Below are 20,653 nucleotides of genomic sequence, written 5' to 3' on the forward strand. Positions count from 1 at the left end.
TAAAAGATTTTATTTATTTATGTGAGAGAGAGAGAGTGTATGTGAAAGAGCATGAGATGAAGGGGAGGTGTGGGAGCAGAGGAATTGGAAGAAGCAGACTCCCCACTGATCAGGAAGCCCAAAATGGGGCTCAGTCCCAGGACCCTGGGATCATGACCTGAGCTAAAGGCATATGCTTAACTCACTGAACCACCCAGGTGCCCCTTGGCAATATACTTTTTTAATATAATACCAAAAGCAAAAATAAATAAATGCAATTACATCATATTAAAATCTGCAAAGCATGGGAAACCATCAATGAAATGGAAAGTCAGCCTACTGAATGGGAGAAAATATTTGCAAATTAAGTATGTGAGAAGAGCTAATATCCAAAATATATTAAGAACTCATAGAACAAAATAGCAAACAAGCAAACAATCCAATTTAAAAATAGGTAGTATGGGGTGCTTGAGTGCCTCAGTCGGTTAAATGTCGGTTAAACTCTTGATTTGGGCTCAGGTCATGATCTTGGGGTCCTGGGATTGAGCCCCACATCAGATCTGCTCAGTGAGGGGTCTGTTTGAGATTCTGTCTCTTCCTCTCCCTCTGCCCCTGACCCCATATCTCAAGTAAATAAAAGCTTTTAAAAAATGTATAAAAAATAGGCAGAAGATCTGAATAAACATTTTCCCAAAAGAACATGCTTGAAAAGATACTTAATGTCATTAATCATAGGAAATGCAAATCAAAACCCAATGAGATGTCATTTCACACCTGTTAGAATGGGTATTATAAAAATACAGGAAATAACAAGAGTTGGCAAGGATGTGGAGAAAAGGAAACTATTGTGCTCTGTTGATGGGAGGTAAATCAGTGTGGCTACTGTGGCAAATAGTATGATGTTCTTCAAAATATTAAAAATAGAACTACCATATGATCCAGTAATTCCACTTCTGCATATGTATCCAAAGAAGACAAGAACATTAGCTCAGAAAGATTCCCATGTTCACTGCACCATTATTTGCAATAGCTAAGATGTGGAAACAACCTAAGTGTCCACCAATGGATTAATGGATAAAGAAATCATTAAAATATGAAATATGGTATATTTTATATACTAGGATATTATTATTCAGCCATAAAAAATAAAATCTTGCCATTTGAGACAACATGGGCGGATCTTGAGGTGGTTAGGCTAAGGGAAATAAGTCAGAGAATGACAAATACAGTATGATTTCATTTTTGTTCTTTAAGATTTTATTTATTTATTTGAGAGAGAGACAGTGAGAGAGAGCATGAATGGGGAGAAGGTTAGAGGGAGAAGCAGACTTCCCGAGGAGCTGGGGGCTAGATGTGGGACTCGATCTTGGAACTCCAGGATCATGGTCTGAGCTGAAGGCAATTAACCAACTGAGCCACCCAGGCCACCCTACAGTATGATTTCTTATACAGAATCTTAAAAATAATAACAAAATAAGCTCATGGATACAGAAAAGAAATTGGTGATTGCTAGAGGTGGGAAGTAAGAGAAATGGGTGAAGGGGGGGTCAAAGGTTAAAATAATGTAGTAGTTGAGGGGTGCCTGGCTGGCTCAGTTGGTAGAGTATGTGACTGGATCTTAAGGACATGAGTTCAAGCCCCATATTGGGCATAGAGACTCTTGGGGAAAGAAAATATAGTTGATATTGAAGAGACATAGAAATTTTGAACTGTACTCAAAATGTTGACTTTATATATATGTATATATGTTTATGTGTATGCTAATGTATATAACAGGTATATGTAATATATTAAAACACTGCTGCATACCTATTATTCCTATTATATACCTATTTCTGTATACCTATTTCAAAATAATAATAAAATAAAGATTCTAAATCTTTAAGCTGAAACTAAATATTAGCATATTCTTAGAAATTTGCATTAAAACACTTAAAACCCAAAGCCAAGCAAATCATCTATGACTTATTTTTAACCAGATCTCCATTAATAAGCAAGGTAAAAAATTACTGGTTTAACTAATTACAATGTAGTAAAGTTTTTTTTCCACTTAAAAAGTGAAATTTATACTTTTTCCAAAGGCATATTAAAATTATTAACAAAAATTTTGTATTAACTCCCAAGTTGTATTCTGAATTTTACTAACATAGCAAAATTATTTTTCAGATTCTGATCCCTAAAATGCCAGGGTAACAGTGACTTATTTTTTTAAATCTGAAGAATATATATTTATTTTTTAATGAAGTTTAAAATAGACACAGAAAATGATAGGAGTGAAAACTGTGGGATACCTAAGCTAATGGAAAATTTCAAAATTATTGAGTGACCATTCATTGAAGAAACACCATCATGTTCATCAAAAGAAGAAATAAATAACCTTGTGCTTCCAGATTATTGGAATGAAAAACAAGTGTTTGTTTTTGGAACAGTACAAATGTTTGAAATAAAAGAAGATAAATTAGGATGTATGGATGTTTTGGTAGTTCAACATTTAGTAGTGACAGCAGAAAAGTATGTCCATGATCCAGGGAATAGGGGTCATATTTAGTAATCCCAATGGTACTAATAAAAATAGACAGACTTGGGGCGCCTGGGTGGCTCAGTGGGTTAAGCCGCTCCCTTCAGCTCAGGTCATGATCTCAGGGTCCTGGGATCGAGTCCCACATCGGGCTCTCTGCTCTTTAAAAAAAAATCTTAAAAAAAAAAAATCTTTAAAAAAAAAAAAGTAGACAGACTTTCCTGGGGGTGGGGAGGGCAGGGAGAAAGAAAGAAAAAAGTAGGGAAAAAAAAGAAAACAGCATTTTTCTAATGACTGTACTAAAATCCAAGATTTGTTAGAATCGGCTCAGTTTCTAATTTAGTGTAAAACTAAATAATAAAGATATTGATACTATCATAGAAGTTTTTAATAGTCTTTCAGGTTAGTAAAACATAATAGACCTTTATCTGATAGGGAGGCAATAAAATTAAGAGAAAAAAATGGATATAAGTAATTGTTTACATACCCAATACAGTGCAACAAGAACAAGACATATTGCAAAAGAAATTATATGAAGATATTTAGCAATATTGTAGAAGAGAATTTCAGATATGTGCTGTAATTGATTAGGCATCTACACTTCTGAAGAAAAGCACCTAGTGAATTATCTGCAGTATACAATTGAATCAGATTTTGTACTGCTAATATTTCTTGCTTTATAAGAATTGGTGTCAGTCACAAAGGAGTGTATTTCTGATACATTATTGTCTGCTTTAAATGACTGTTGCTTTGGTAATGAATGTTTGAAAAGGAACATAATTGCGTTTTGTTCTAATGGCATTTGTACAATGGTGGGAAGGAAGTCTGGAGTCAAGCTGCAAATTTATTAGAAAATTTTCTTGAAGTCATCATTTGGCACTAAGTCATCAATTATAATTCAATATCTGAAACAAAATAAGTTAGTCAAATTAAAAATATTTTATTAAAAAAATAAAATTTAGTCTTTTTATCACCAATCCAATCCAATTAAAATTGAGTTAAGGGGCGCCTGGGTGGCTCAGTGTGTTAAGCCGCTGCCTTCGGCTCAGGTCATGATCTCGGGGTCCTGGGATCGAGTCCCGCATCGGGCTCTCTGCTCAGCAGGGAGCCTGCTTCCCTTCCTCTCTCTCTGCCTGCCTCTCTGCCTACTTGTGATCTCTCTCTGTCAAGTAAATAAATAAATAAATCTTTAAAAAAAAAATTGAGTTAAAAACTGTAAAGAACGTGAAATTATTAAAACTAGTCAAATACTGAGGTTGAGATGGGTAGCATGTAGTTTACAAACTGTCGGTGCTGTATATCAGACATATCCTTAACTATATGTGCATTTTTCTCATTCTTTTTATTTTGATTTAGTGAAGAAATTAGTTAACATTAATTTCTTGTAAGACCTTGCTTTAGTGATTGACATTCTTGAAGAATTTTCATTATTTTCTCTTGCATTGCAGTCAAGATCAAATAACATTCAGAAAGTAAAAAAATTAAGTATACTGTAAGAGATTTGGAGGATTTTACACTGGTATTAGAAAGCATGAATCTCAGGGCACCTGGGTGGTTCAGAGGGTTAAGCCTCTGCCTTCGGCTCAGGTCATGATCTCAGGGTGCTGGGATCGAGCCCCACGTTGGGCTCTCTGCTCGGCAGGGACCCTACTTCCCACTCTGTCTGCCTGCCTCTCTGCCTGCTTGTGATCTCTTTCTCTGTGTCAAATAAGTAAATAAAATCTTTTTAAAAAAAAAAGAAAAAAGAAAGCATGAATCTTGTGTTAAAGATTTTTTTTTTAAAGATTTTATTTATTTATTTGACAGAGAGATCACAAGTAGCAGAGAGGCAGGCAGAGAGAGAGAGGAGGAAGCAGGCTCCCTGCTGAGCAGAGAGCCCGATGCGGGACTCGATCCCAGGACCCTGAGATCATGACCTGAGCCGAAGGCAGCGGCTCAACCCACTGAGCCACCCAGGCGCCCCTTGTGTTAAAGATTTTAATCAAATATGTTTAAAAACATTCAACTAATAAATTCGAAGCTCTGTCTAGGAATATATTACTAAAAAGTAATAAATGTATGTCTTTTTATTAGAAACAAATCATCTTTAATTTATTTGTTTAAGTAGTCTCCACACCCAGCATGGAGCTGGAACTCAAAACCCTGAGATCAGGAGTTCCATGCTTTATTGACTGAGCCAGTCAGGTGCTCCAGAAACAAAGCATCTTAATTATTTTGATTTATTAGGACTGTCTCCTTGGATTTATGGAGCATTGACTTCACCATGAATAGTTGGTAGGGGAAAATTGTATCATTAAAATAAAATTTTAAAACATGACATAATTTCAGTGCTTCTCAAAAATTTATAGATAATAATGTGGAATTACAACCCCTACAACAATACAAAAAGTTTTTAAAAACAGCACTATTGCAGTCAGAAGTGATAAAGCTGAAATAAGTTTTATTTTAATGGCATTAGCACGAGGTGAGAAATGGTAGTTTAATAGATCACATATAAAAATTACACACAGTTTACTGGAAAAAGAATTCACAGATTGAGATCATCAGATGATGGGTATGTCATTGCTTTGCTTTTCTCCTTTGTTGGGTCCTATATTTCTTTACTCCCAGTTTCTCAACATTGGCACTTTTTCTTGAGTTTTTTTGGTGTTTTATTTATTTATTTTTTTAAAAGGTTCTTTTTTTTTTTTTTTTAAGATTTTATTTATTTGACAGAGAGAGATATCACAGGTAGGCAGAGAGGCAGGCAGAGGGGAATTCGGGGAAGCAGGCTCCCTGCTGAGCAGAGAGCCCCGTTGCACTGATCATGACCTGAGCTGAAGGCAGCAGCTTAATCCACTAAACTACCCAGGCGCCCCTGTAAGATTTTTTTTTTTTAAGAGCAGTTTTTGCTTCACACAAAATTGAGAGGACAGTGCAGAAATTTCTTATATATTCCTTGCCGCCGTATAGGCATAGCCTGCCCTATTGACATCCCCCACCAGAATGGTATATTAAAAAAATTTTGGGGGGGTGCCTGGGTGGCTCAGTCATTAAGCATCTGCCTTTGGCTCACATCATGATCCCAGCGTCCTGGGATCAAGCCCCACATCAGGCTCCCTGCTCAGCAGGGAGCCTGCTTCTCCCTCTCCCGCTTCGCCTGCTTGTATTCTCCTGTTTCTCTCTCCGTGTCAAATAAATAAAAAAAAATCTTAAAAAGAACTTTTTAAAATTTAAGTATAGCTGACACATAATGTTACATTACCTTCAGGTAAATGGAATGGTACTTTTTCTTTTTCTTTTTTTCTTTTTTTTTTACCTAGGATGAACTTAAGTAAACATGCCACAATCATCCAAAGTCCATAGTTGACCCTAGGGTTCACTTTTGGTGTTTTTATTTTTAGTTTATACCAAAATACATTACTATAGCATCATTCAGAGGGTTTTTACTGTCCTAAAATCCTCTGTGCTCCACCCATTTATTCCTCCTTCCACTTAAACCCTGGCAACCCCTGATGATTTTTTTTTTTTTAAGATTTATTTTTTTATTTGAGAGAGAGGTTGGGGGGCAAAGATAGAGGGAGAGAGAGAATTTTGAGTAGACTCCCTGCTGAGCCCAGAGCCTGATGCAGGGCTCAATCCCATGGCCCTGCAGTCATGGTGTTTTAAGAGTCAGTTGCTTAACCAAGTGACCAGGTGCCTCCATCTGCCAATCTTTTTGCTGTGTCCATAGTTTTGCCTTTTTCTAAGAATATCATGTTCTTGGGCTCATACAATATGTAGCGCTTTCAGATTGGCTTCTTGTACTCAGTAATATGCATTTACATTTCCTTCATGTCTTCTCATAGGTTCTAAATTTTATAAGAAACTGCCAAACTACTTTAAAAAATGGCTGTACCATTTTTATTCCCACCAGCAAGGAATGAGAATTCCTGTTGTTCCACATCTTCATCAGCATTTGGTATTGTCATTGTCCCAGATTTTGGCTGTTCTAATAAGGATGTAGTGGTATCTCATTGTCTTAATTTATATCTCTCTTCTGACATATGATATGGAACGTCTTGTCATATGCTTATTCAGTATCTGTATGTCTTTGGTGAGATGCCTGTTCAGGTCTCTGGCCCATTTTGTAATTAGATTGCTTTCTTATTGTGGAGTTTTAAGAATTCTTAAAAATATTTTAGATAATACTCCTTTATTGGTTGTGTCTTTTACAAATACCTTCTCCCGGTCTGTAGTTTATCTTCTCATTTTCTTGACATTGTCTTTCATATAACAGAAGTTTTAAAATTTACTGAAGTCCAGATTATCCATATTTCTTTTAAGGGTTGTGCTTTTGGTATTGTGTCTAAAACGTCACTGCCATACCCAACATCATCTAGGTTTTCTCCTATGTCATTTTCTTGGAGTTTTATAGTTGTACATTTTGCACTTAGGTTTATGATCCATTTTAAGTTAATTTTTGTGAAGTGTATAGTGTCTGTGTCTAGATTCATTATTTTCATTATGAATGTTCAGTTGTTCCAGCATTGGTTGAAAAGACTGTCTTTGCTCCATTGTAGTGCCTTTTCTCCTTTGTAAGAGTTCGGTTAACTATATTTGTGTGGGTCTATTTCTGGACTCTCTATTCAGTTCCATTGATCAATCCGTCTGTTTTTCATCAATACAACACTGTCTTGATTAGTGTCAGTTCACCACATTTGTTCATCTCTTTCAGTATTATGTTGGCTAATTTTGGTCTTTTGCTTCTCCATATAAATTTTAGAATCAGTTTATACCCACAAAATAACTTGCTGGGATTTTTGTTGGAATTGCATTGAATCTACAGACCAATTTGGAAAGAACTGGCATCTTTTTTTTTTATATTTTATTTATTTATTTGACAGACAGAGATCACAAGTAGGCAGAGAGGCGACAGAGAGAGAGGAGGAAGCAGGCTCCCCGCCGAGCAGAGAGCCCGATGCGGGGCTCGATCCCAGGACCCCGGGATCATGACCTGAGCTGAAGGCAGAGGCTTTAACCCACTGAGCCACCCAGGTGCCCAAGAACTGGCATCTTGACAGTAGTGACTCTTCTTATCTGTGAACATGCAATGTTTTTTCCGTTTTAGTTCTTTGATTTTGATTATCAGAGTTTTGTAATTTTCCTCAGATCTTCTAATGCTTTATTCTTTGTTGTGGGGGACCACCCATATTCATACGTGTGACTCTAGTTCATGCTTTGAAATGTCTTATTGACATATCTGCCACTGCTGATGGATATTCAGATTATTTCCATTTTTTTACTATTATAAACAATGTTAAAAAAGGCATTCTTATATTTGTATGCTGGAGGTGTTTTTTTTTTTTTAAGATTGTATTTGTTTATTTGTCAGATTGAGAGAGAGCACAAGTAGGCAGAGTGGCAGGCAGAGGCAGAGAGAGAAGCAGGCTCCCCCCTGAACAAGAAGCCCAATGCAGGACTTGATCCCAGGACCCTGGGATCATGACCTGAGCCAAAGGCAGCAGCCTAACCGACTGAGCCACCGTATGCTGGCGTCCCTATATACTGGAGTTTCTATGTACATACCTCCAGCTTACCCTTTTATCTACAGTGTGAGATCTCATTTCTCTACATCTTTGCCAAAAGTTGGAGTTATGAACTCAAATATTTATAAATTTGATAGGTATGGAATGAAAATATCATTGTTTTAATTTGCATTTGTTTAATTAAAAATGAGAATAAATATCCTTTTTTGATATTTCTTGGCCATTTGGATTTCTTTGTTTGAATTACTTATTCAAATCCTTTATTTTCCTCCTTGTTCATTTGCTGTTATATTTCTATAGTCTCTCCTGGTACTTGTTCATTGGTATACATACTTTACAATGCATAAATATGGTTCTTCATCATCTTTCCCTTAACTTCATTCATACTTCTAAGTAAAAGTCATTAATTTTGTTATTCAATTAATGAATGCCAGGTGGAGTGCCAAGCACTGGGATATTCAGTGGAGAACAAGATAGTGATTCAGGGGGATAAATAATTGAGTTAGTAGAATGCTTTAGATAAATGCTATGATAGAGGAAAAGGTAGGAGGCTACAGTAGCTCTTAGAAGGTGTACTTAACTCAGACTTGGAAATCAGAAATCTCCTAGAGGAATTGAAGTCTAAACTGAATAGTAAATAGGAATTATCAAGGGAGAAGGGTATATTTGTGTGGTTGGTTCGCTGGAGGAGGTGAATGGGGTGGGATCAACAGGGGAAAACTGTGCATGGTAGGGCTATGATTACTTTAAAAAGAGGGGGTTCAGTATGGTTTAGCCTAGGGTATAAGAGGTGATAGTTACTGATAAAACTGGAAAGGTAAGCAGGGGCCAGATTTTATAAGACATTGGAAGGCATGTTAAGGAGTTTGAATTCTACTATAGGACAACTGGGGAAACGTTAAACATTGTACCTTAAGGTATGGATTACCTATAACAGAAACACCTAGAAATTTTGTTTAAAATGCCCATTCCTGTATTCTATCTCATACCTATTGAATCAGAATCACTAGGGTAAAGTCCCCAAATCTGTATCTTTTAACAATACTGCTAAGTACTATCTTACGTATATTGAAGTTTCTACAGTAAAGTATTTGAGTTAGGGAATAATGTGATCAGAATTGTATTCTAGAACTAACTTTGGTTGCAATATGAATAGTTTGGAAGGTGGTTAAACTGGAGGCCAGGCATCCCATTAGGTGGCTATTGGAATAACTGGATGAGAGAAGTTGATGGCCTGAACTGGAGTAGGATTGGAGTTGGAGAGAAGTAGATGAACTAGAGAGAGGTAAAAGTCAATTTATTTGGAAGAGGAATTATCAAGACTTGATGCTTTGCTTCGATATGGTGGTAACTTCTACAACTGGATGGGTGCTGATGCTGTTTCCTAATCTGGAGAATAGAGTGTAGAAAAACTAGCCACTTCCTGGGGGTAGTGGTGGGAGTAGGAAGAAGAGACACCAAGCCCAACTGTGGCCTATTAGTTTTAAGGGGAACTTAAAAGTAGAGATATCCAAAAAAAAAAAAGTAGAGATATCCAGTAGGCAGATGGAGGATAGTTCTAGTCTCTAAAGGAAATATCGGATGGAAGAGGATGGCAGGGGCACCTGGGTGGCTCATTCGGTTGAGTGTCCAACTCTTAAGTTTGGCTCAGCTCATGATCTCAGGGTTGTGGAATCAAGCCCCACATCAGGCTCCATGCTCAGTGAGGAATCTGCTTGAGATTCTCTCTCTCTCCCTCTGCCCCTCTCCCCACTCACTTATGCATGTGCACACATGCTCTCTCTCCCAAATAAGTACATCTTAAAAAAAAAAAGAAATATCTGAGTTTAAGATACAGTTATAACAGAGGTAGATTTGCTGTGAAACTGATGAAGTTAACCTTCAGGCCTCTCTTGTGAATGTCCTTTTCAAGGCTCTGAGACATGGATTGGGCTCCTTGCTCCATGGGGGGCCTGCTTCTCCTTCTATGTGCCACACTCCCTGCTTGTGCTCTCTCTCTCTCTCTCTCTCTGACAAATAAATAAATAAAATCTTTAACAGAAAAATTGATTTTGGGGGCACCTGGGTGGTTCAGTAGACTAAGCATCTGCCTTTGGCTCAGGTCATAATCCTGGGGTCCTGGGATCAAGTCCTGCATTGAAGCAGGGAGCCTTCTTCTCCTTCCCCCTCTCGTGCTCCCTTGCTTGTGCGCTCTCGCTCTCGTGTGTGAAATAAATAAAATCTAAAAAAAAAAAAAAAAAAAAAGGGCCCTGAGACAGGCCCTAACAACTCTATATTTGAAGAGCTATATTAATTTTCTTTTTTTTTTAAAGATTTTATTTATTTCTTTGACAGAAAGACAGTGAGAGAAGGAACATAAGATGGGGGAGTGGTCTTCAATAAATGGTGTTGGGAAAATTGGACAGCCACATGCAGAAAAATGAAATTGGACCATTTCCTTACACCACACACAAAAATAGACTCAAAATGGATGAAGGACCTCAATGTGAGAAAGGAATCCCTCAAAATCCTTGAGGAGAACACAGGTAGCAACCTCTTCGACCTCAGCCACAGCAACTTCTTCCTAGGAACATTGCCAAAGGGAAGGGAAGCAAGGGCAAAAATGAACTATTGGGATTTCATCAAGATCAAAAGCTTTTGCACAGCAAAGGAAACAGTTAACAAAATCAAAAGACAACTGACAGAATGGGAGAAGATATTTGCAAATGACATATCAGATAAAGGACTAGTGTCCAAAATCTATAAAGAACTTATCAAACTCAACACCCAAAGAACAAATAATCCAATCAAGAAATGGGCAGAGGACATGAACAGACATTTCTGCAAAGAAGACATCCAGATGGCCAACAGACACATGAAAAAGTGCTCCATATCACTCGGCATCAGGGAAATAAAAATCAAAACCACAATGAGATTTCACCTCACACCAGTCAGAATGGCTAAAATCAACAAGTCAGGAAATGACAGATGTTGGCGAGGATGCGGAGAAAGGGGAACCCTCCTACACTGTTGGTGGGAATGCAAGCTGGTGCAACCACTCTGGAAAACAGCATGGAGGTTCCTCAAATTGTTGAAAATAGAACTGCCCTATGACCCAGCAATTGCACTACTGGGTATTTACCCTAAAGATACAAACGTAGTGATCCGAAGGGGCACGTGCACCCGAATGTTTATAGCAGCAATGTCCACAATAGCCAAACTATGGAAAGAACCTAGATGTCCATCACCAGATGAATGGATAAAGAAGATGTGGTATATATACACAATAGAATACTATGCAGCCATCAAAAGAAATGAAATCTTGCCATTAGCAACGACATGGATGGAACTAGAGCATATCATGCTTAGTGAAATAAGTCAAGCAGAGAAAGACAACTATCATATGATCTCCCTGATATGAGGAAGTGGTGATGCAACATGGGGGCTTAAGTGGGTAGGAGAAGAATAAATGAAACAAGATGGGACTGGGAGGGAGACAAACCATAAGTGACTCTTAATCTCACAAAACAAACTGAGGGTTGCTGGGGGGAGGGGGGTTGGGAGAAGGGGGGTGGGGTTATGGACATTGGGGAGGGTATGTGCTTTGGTGAGCACTGTGAAGTGTGTAAACCTGGCGATTCACAGACCTGTACCCCTGGGGATAAAAATATATGTTTATAAAAAATTAAAAATTTTTTTTAAAAAAAGATGGGGGAGTGGGAGAGGGAGAAGCAGGCTTCTCCAGCTGAGCAGGGCGCCTGATGTGGGGTTCCATGCCTGGTTCAATGCAAGGCTCCATGCGGGGCTGGATCCCAGGACCCTGGGATCATGACCTGAGCCAAAAGCGGATGCTTAACAACTGAGCCACCCAGGCACCCCAAGCTATATTAATTTTTTAAAGAGGGTCTCTCTAATTGTGTAAGCTTCAGACCCCAGAAAACTTTGGATTTGCTTCTGAGCTACGTCAAAATCATCAGCATAAAAATGGTAACAAAGGACCCTGGAAAGGATGAGATTGCCTTAGGAGAATGCATAGAACAAAAAGCAATAGAGGTTTTATTATGTAATACATTATCTTCCAACCGTCACTATTATTTTAAGTTAAGTATAGAGAAAAATCAGAAAAAACATGTAAAAAGAAAGGTAAGAGTTTGTGACCACAAAAATACACTATAGTTTAATTGAACTTAAAAGTGTTATATATTTATAGTAAACTATTAGGTTAATTTGCCTTTTTGGGTAGGTCTATAAGGAATCATTTTGATATGTATGTATGAAAAAATTAAACTCTGTGTATTTAAAAAAAATTTTTTTATTATAAAGTAGGATCTGTGCCCAGTGCAGAGCCCAATACAGGGCTTGAATTCATGATCTTGAGATCAAGACCTGAGCTGAGACCAAGAGTTGGACGCTTAATCGACTGAGCCACCTCAAAAGCCTGGGTGGCTCAGCCTGGATGGCTCAAATCTTAATGGATGAAAATTTAATTTGAGAAGCTTTGTGGTTCTTATCTAAATTCTTTTAGAATTTCCTATTTACTATATATTACATGATATATATGTGACATATATATATAATGCATTTATCAGATACTTTTGCCTCAAAAAATCTAGTTCAAAAAATGGCCTTCCCGGGGCGCCTGGGTGGCTCAGGGGTTGGGCCGCTGCCTTCGGCTCAGGTCATGGTCTCAGGGTCCTGGGATTGAGCCCCGCATCGGGCTCTCTGCTCAGCAGGGAGTCAGCTTCCACCTCTCTCTCTGCCTACCTCTCTGCCTGCTTGTGATCTCTCTCTGTCAAATAAATAAATAAAATCTTAAAAAAAAATGGCCTTCCCATCTTTATCTTAAAAACTGTGAAGGAGGGGCGCCTGGGTGGCTCAGTGGATTAAGCCACTGCCTTCGGCTCAGGTCATGATCTCAGGGTCCTGGGATCGAGTCCCACATCGGGCTCTCTGCTCGGCGGGGAGCCTCCTTCCCTTCCTCTCTCTCTCTCTGCCTGCTTCTCTTTCTACTTGTGATCTCTCTCTGTCAAATAAATAAATAAAAATCTTTAAAAAAAAAAAAACAAAAACAAACTGTGAAGGAAAGGACATTATTGAATTTTTAATAGTGTAACATGATCAGAAATGTGTCTATTCTAAATCTCTGATTCTCACAAAGGAAGAGAAACATTTTTAAAAATTAAACTTTTTTGAGGTATGCTTTACATACAATAAGATTCATCAGTTTTTAAGTATACATTTTTGTATGTTTTTGACAAATGTGTATAGCAGTGTAACCACCAGGACAATTCAGATGGACAATATTTCTGTCACCCCCAAATTTTCACTAGTGCCCCTTTTTTATCAGTACCCTCCCCCAATCTCTCCTGCCCCAGGCATTGACTGATCTGCTTTTTGTTGTCACAAAAAATTAACACAAAGCATGTTAATTAGATACATGCTTTGAAAGTATTTTCTTCCAGTCTATGGTCTGTTCCTTTTTTCTTTTTCTTTTATTTTTTTTAAGGTTTTATTTATTTATTTGAGCGAGAGTGAGAGACAGAGCATGAGCAGTGGGGAGGAGGCAGAGGGAGAAAAAGATTCCCCACTGAGCAGGAAGCCCAATGCAGGGCTCCATCCCAGGACCCTGTGATCATGTATGGTCTTTTTCTTTTTTTCTTTTTTTTTTTTTTTTTAAAGATTTTATTTATTTATTTGACAGAGAGAAATCACAAGTAGATGGAGAGGCAAGCAGAGAGAGAGAGAGGGAAACAGGCTCCCTGCTGAGCAGAGAGCCCGATGCGGGGCTCGATCCCAGGACCCTGAGATCATGACCTGAGCCGAAGGCTAAACCCACTGAGCCACCCAGGCGCCCCTGGTCTTTTTCTTAATTTTTCTTAAGAGTGTCTTTCAAAAAATAGTTTTAAGTTTTGATGAAGTACGCTGTATCAATTTTTTCTTTTATGACTTACGCTTTTTGCATTCTAAGAAATCTTTGTCCAACCCAAGGTTGTGAAGATTTTCACCTATGTTTTATAGTTTCAGAAGTTTTACAGTTTTAGCTTTTACCTATAGGTCTCTGATCCATTTCAAGTTAATATTTTGGCATACAGTGTGAGGTCAGGGTCAAAGCTTTTTTCCATATGGACACCCAGTTCTAGCACCATTTATTGAAAAGGCTATCGCCCCCCCAATTAAATTACTTTTGTAATTCATTTCTATTTTAAATTAATATTTTGTGTTGGTCTATTTTATTTTTTTTTTAATTTTTTTAAGGAGACTCTATACCCAATGTGGGGCTTGAACTCACAACCCTGAGACCAAGTGTCACATGCTCTACTGACTGAGCCAGCCAGGCACTCCTGTGCTGATCTATTTTTGGACATTTTATTCTATTCTTTTAAACTGTATGTCAACAATAATCTTTCAGTAATGAAAATAATTTAGTTTTGTAAAAAGTATTCTGAAGTTATTGTTGGGTTTTATGGAAAGGGCTGAATCCTAAACATGTGAACAATTTGCATTCTTCCCAACTATTATTTAAGCCAGAAATGTATATGTGTATTAAGGTATTTTCCCATAAGTAATTCCTAGGATAGTTAGTTATCATTATAGGGAATATACTTTTTTTTTTAAGATTTTATTTATTTATTTGACAGAGATCACAAGTAGGCAGAGAGAGAGAGGAGGAAGCAGGCTCCCTGCTGAGCAGAGAGCCCGACGCGGGACTCGATCCCAAGACCCTGAGATCATGACCTGAGCCGAAGGCAGCGGCTTAACCCACTGAGCTACCCAGGCGCCCCTTTTTTTAAAAAGTAATCTCTACACACAAGGTGGGGTTTGCACTCACAACCCCAGGCTCAAGAGTCACATGCTCTACAGATGTATACAGATGCCAGACAGGTGTCCCGGAATATACCTTTTTTTAAAGTATAAGAAGTAATTAGGCATCCTTTGCTTATAGCTTCATTTTCTCAGAATGTCGAAGAGGGAGTAAAATAAACTCTTGTCATGCAGAAATCTTTAAAGCAACCAAAACTATTTTCTATTAATGAAGAATGAAAAAAATACTGAAATTTTCAGGGGATAAAGGAAAATAAATTCTGTTCTTTGGGAATAACAACCATAAATACCACAAATCAAGGAAGGGGATTTCCTGACTTCTGCTTCCAAGCAATTCCAATAAATGAAGGAGGAAGTGATTTTCCTTTTTGAAAAACTTATTGTTGGCAGATTAATATACTTCCTTTCAATCTTCTGGATTTTAAATACATGTATACTAATATTCCTGAACTTCATAAGCCTCTGGGTTTTTGTCACATTCTTAGTTTGCAGAATGTTAAATTGTTTCAGTAAAAAGTTGCTATGTTGTAGAAATGTTACAGAACCAGGGAGATGATGCATTATTAAGGGGAGGGAAACATTCATGCATTAAAGCTTGGGTAGGAGGAATTCCTTGCTCTGCCGGAATAAGCATAGGCTTTGGAGTAAGAATTCATTAGCATTTCATCTCTTTGACTTCTTCATATGAGTCAAGGGGCAAGTTTCTTAGCTTCTCTAAATCTCAGCTCCTTCCTTGGCAATAATAATACTTGGGTGACGGTGTTGTCATGAAGATTAAGTTAAATGACACCTAGTACTCAGCATATAATACACTGAGTAAATATTAGGTTCCTTTTCCATTTCACCCCATCCTTCCTCGTATAGGCTTAATTTTCTGGAGGTAACTTGCATACCCCATAGCAGAAGCTGATCTGTTAGTTCTTCCTCATTCTTTTAGTAACAAAATGATAGAAGTTTGTAGAGTACTGGAAAACAGGAGAACATCTGAGCTCAGGGATCAGACTCTAGGATAAGAAACTAGTTCAGCAGGAAGTATGCACTGTCAGCCCCTTAAGGATCATATGCTCAAGGTGTCCAATCCTATCTCACATGTTTAATACCTCAAATGTCACTTACTGGTAGAAGGCTCTCTAGGGAACTCTGTGAGAACAGTACTCGGCTGTAGTGGAAGGCTGACCTGAGAACACCCTTTAGACTTTCTCTATCCTTCTTTGTCCTTGTGTAATTTAATTATGTCCTCTCGTGCTGTAGCTTTTAAATTCAAAGACACTTTTTAATAGTGTCTGTCACCTTAAATTACCAGATTCTGGCCCTCTTTACCTTCTCCCACCTTTATCCTGTGAAAGAGATAGTGGTACTACTTAATTTAACCAGTGCTTCTGGTTCCTCCTCCCTGCTCCCCAACACACCTGCCCTTTCACAATCACTTTTTTTCCTAAAGGCAGAAAAACTTTTCAAAATGCCCTAGCTATTTATTGGGAGGATCTGAACATCACTATTAGCAAACAACAGATTCTCAGTTAAGTGTACAATTATCTTAATGTATGTTTGGGGTATTGCAGAAAAATTACCAGTTCCTATTTTGAAACCATCTGCTGAAACACAAAATACTCTCAATCAATCAGACCAATCATACCAACTTTATTATGTGTGTATCGGTATTCCTATTCTAACGAAGAACAGACTTTCTATAAACTGTTTATGTACTGTATTAGGCCCTGAGAATTCAAAAGTATAAGATTTGGACATTAATACTTTAGCCATAAAGAAAGCAAGCTAGGATTAGAACTCAAAGTCACTAATTCTGTTTTTTCACATGTACAAAAATTTAATTGTATAGTGCATTGGATCTATCTCAGGCACAAAAATATACAGAACTCTTTCTCTGATTCTATGTGTAAAATATATTCCCATGTATGTATGTATGTTTAACTTACACTCTAATACCTATCAAAATAAGATTTTATTGTTTGATTTCCAAAAGCTCATTCCTTATTTTCCTTTGGTTCATGTATAAACTTGAGCCTGCTCAGATGTATATACAAACATTTTACATTTTCTGTTATAGTATCGTTCATAAGCAATACCCTCAAGAGTGAGAAAAACAATTGTTAACACTTCTTTCTGGTGAGTGTTCTAGTTAGAAGAAATAATTAAATATCTTTATTGTTTAAGCCATTGTTTCATGGATATTCCAGTATTTGCTGCTGAAAGCACCGTTAAATAAATTCAGTCAGTGATTAAAGCCCCAACTTAGATAGCTTTAGTTAGATGTTCATCCATATTTTCAAAGACTAACTTCTTACTATTTATTTATTTATTTGCTTTAAAAAACTAGCTTAGTTAAAAATTTTTTTAAAAGATTCTATTTATTTATTTAACAGACAGAGATCACAAGTAGGCAGAGAGGCAGAGAGGAGGAAGCAGGCTCCCTGCTGAGCAGAGAGCCCTGAGCAGAAGGCAGAGGCTTTAACCCACTGAGCCACCCAGGCGCCCCATAGCTTGGTTAAATCTTTTATGAACTTTTCTAGAACTTAGAAAAAGTAGAAATATTCACCAGTCTTTACATAAGACCATGATAGCCTTGATACCAAAACCAGATAGGGGAAGAAAGAAAATTACAAGCCAGAATCATTATCACAGGCACAAAAATCGTAAGTAAATTATTAGAAACTGAATCCAACAGTGTATTAAATAGATAATACACAGGGTCTAGTTGGGTTTATTCCAGAAATGCAAGGGGGGGTTTAACATTCAAAACCCTGGCTTTTTGTTGTTTTTTTTTGCATTTGTATGGCATATCTTTTTCTGTTTCTTCACTTTCAGTCTGTATGTGTATTTAGGTATGAAGTGAGTCTCTTATAGGAATCATATATAGACGGGTCTTACATTTTTATCCATTCCATCCCCCATTATCTTTTTTTCTTACTGGTTCTTTTCCAGTATTTTTAAGTTTTTATTTGAGCATAGTTAACGTACAGTGTTAAATTAGTTTAAGGTGTACAATTTAGTGATTTAATAATTCTATACATTATTCAGTGCTTATCATGACAGTTGTACTCTTTAATCCCCATCACCTCTTTCACCCATCCCCACTACCTTCATTCCCTCTGATAACCATCTGTTTGCTCTCTATAGTTAAGGGTTTGTTTCTTGGGTTGTCTCTCTCTGCCTCTTTTTTTCTTTGCTAATTTTTTTGTTTCTTAAATTCCACCTATGAGTGAAATCATATGGTATTTGTCTTTCCCTGATTGACATCTCACTTAGTATTATACTCTCTACCTCCATCCATGTCATTGCAAATGGCAAGATTTCATTCCTTTTTATGGCTTAATAATATTTCCGTGTGTGTGTGTATGTATGCACACAGCATATCTCCTTTATCCATTCATCCAACTTTTTAAAAAAGATTTTATTTATTTTGGAGCACCTGGGTGGCTCAGTCATTAAGCGTCTGCCTTCAGCTCAGGTCATGATCCCAGGGTCCTGGTATCAAGCCCCACATCAGGCTCCCTGCTAGTGGGGAGCCTACTTCTACCTCTCCAGCTCCCCTGTGCTTGTGTTCCTTCTCTCACTATCTCTCTCTGTCATACATGAATAAAATTTTTAAGAAAAAAAAGATTTTATTTATTTATTTGACAGAGAGACTACAAGCAGCAGGAGCAGCAGGCAGAGGGAGAGGAAGAAGCAGACGCCCTGCTCTGATGCGGGACTGGGTTCCCAGGACCCTGATCATGATTGGAGCCAAAGGCAGATACTTAATCAACCAAGCCACCTAGGCACCCTTCCATTCATCTATGGATGGACACTTGGAATGCTTCCATAATTTGGCTATTGTAAATAATGCTTCAATAAACATAGTAGTGCATGTGTTCCTTTGAATTGGTTTTTTTGTATTCCTTGGGTCAATACCCAGTACTGTGGAGTGCCTGGATGGATCAGTTGGTTAAGCGTCTACCTTCAGCTTGGGTCATGATCTCAGGGTCCTGGGATTGAGCTCCTCATCGGGCTCTCTGCTCAGTGCGGAGCCTGCTTCTCCCTCTTCTTCCCTCTTCCCTCTGCCTACCACACCTCCTGCTTGTGTGAGCTCTCTCTCTCAAATAAATAAATTAATTAAATTAAATTAAATCTTTTAAAAAAATACCCAGTAGTGTGATTAATGGATCATAGAGTAGTTCTATTTTCTTTTTAAAATTTTATTTGTTCATTTTAGAGAGAGTGTGTGCATGAGTGGGGAGGGGCAAAGAGAGGGGGAGGGAGTTAAGTATCTGAAGGAGACTTTGCATTGAGTGCAGACCCCTTCTCAGGGCTTAATCCCACAACCGTGAGATTGTAACCTGAGCCAAAACCAGAGTTGGATGCTCAACTGACTGAGCCACTCAGGCATCCCCAGAATAGTTCTATTTTTAACTTACTGAGGAACCTCCATACTCTTTTCCACAGTGGATGCACCAGTGTGCATTCCCACCACCAGTGCACAAGGGCTCCTTTTTCTTCACATCTTTGCCAACACTTTTTTCTTATGTTTTTGATTTTAGCCATTCTGACAGGTGTGTGGTGATAGCTTATTATAATTTTGATTTCACATTTCTCTGATGATCAGTGATGATGAATGTCTTTTCATGTCTGTTGTCCATCTGGATGTCTTCTTTAGGAAAAACTCATGTTCATGTTCATGTCTTCTGCCCATTTTTTAGTTAGATTATTTGTTTTTTTGGGTGTTGAGTTTTATAACTTCTTTATATATTTTGGATACCAACCCTTTATCAGATAATGTTATTTACAAATATCTTCTCCCATTCAGTAACTTGCCTTTTAGTTTTGTTGACTGTTCTCTCTGCTATGCCAAAGTTTTTTATTTTGATATAGTCCTAATAGTTCATTTTTGCTTTTATTTCCTTTGCCTCAGGAGACATATATAGAAAAATGTTGCTATGGCCAATGTCAGAGAAATTACTGCCTTCAAGGATATTTATAGTTTCAGGTTTCACAGTTAGGTCTTTAATCCATTTTGAGTTTATTTTTGTGTATGGTATAACAAGTGGTCCAGTTCCGTTCTTTTGCATGTAGCTGTCCAGTTTTCCCAATACCACTTTTTTTTTTTTAAATTTTCATCCATTCATTTGAGAGAAAGAGGGAGAGAGCATGTGAGTTGGGGGAGGAGCAGAGTAGGCGGGAGAGGGACAAGTAGACTCCATGCTCAGCATGGAGCTAGGTGCAGGGTCTGATCCCAGGACCCTGAGATCATGACCTGAGTGGAAACCAAGAGACAGACACCCAACTGACTGAGGCACCCAAATATCCCATCCAACACCACTTTTTGAAGACCCGTCTTTTTTTTCATTGTGTAGTCTTTCCTCCTTTGTCAAAAATTAATTGACCATATAATTGTAGATTTATTTCTGGTTTTTCTATTCTGCTCTGTTGATATATGTTTCTATTTTTGGGCCAGGACCATCTTCTTTTGACTCCTACATCTTTATAATATAACTTGAGATCTAGAAATGTGATACATCGATTTTGTTTTTTCTTTCTCAAGACTGCTTTGGCTACTCAGGATCTTTTATGATTCCATACAAATTTTAGGATTGTTTGTTCTAGTTCTGTTTAAAATACTGTTGGTGGGGCGCCTGGGTGGCGCCATGGATTAAGCCATTGCCTTCGGCTCAGGTCATGATCTCAGGGTCCTGGGATCAAGCCCCGCATCGGGCTCTCTGCTCAGCAGGGAGCCTGCTTCCCCCTGACTCTCTGCCACTTGTGATCTCTCTCTCTGTCAAATAAGTAAGTAAAATCTTAAAAAAATAATAAAATAAATAAAATGCTGTTGATATTTTCATAGGGATTGCTT

The sequence above is a fragment of the Neovison vison genome, chromosome 12, assembly GCF_020171115.1.
Source record: "Neovison vison isolate M4711 chromosome 12, ASM_NN_V1, whole genome shotgun sequence".
Lineage (NCBI taxonomy): Eukaryota > Metazoa > Chordata > Mammalia > Carnivora > Mustelidae > Neogale > Neogale vison.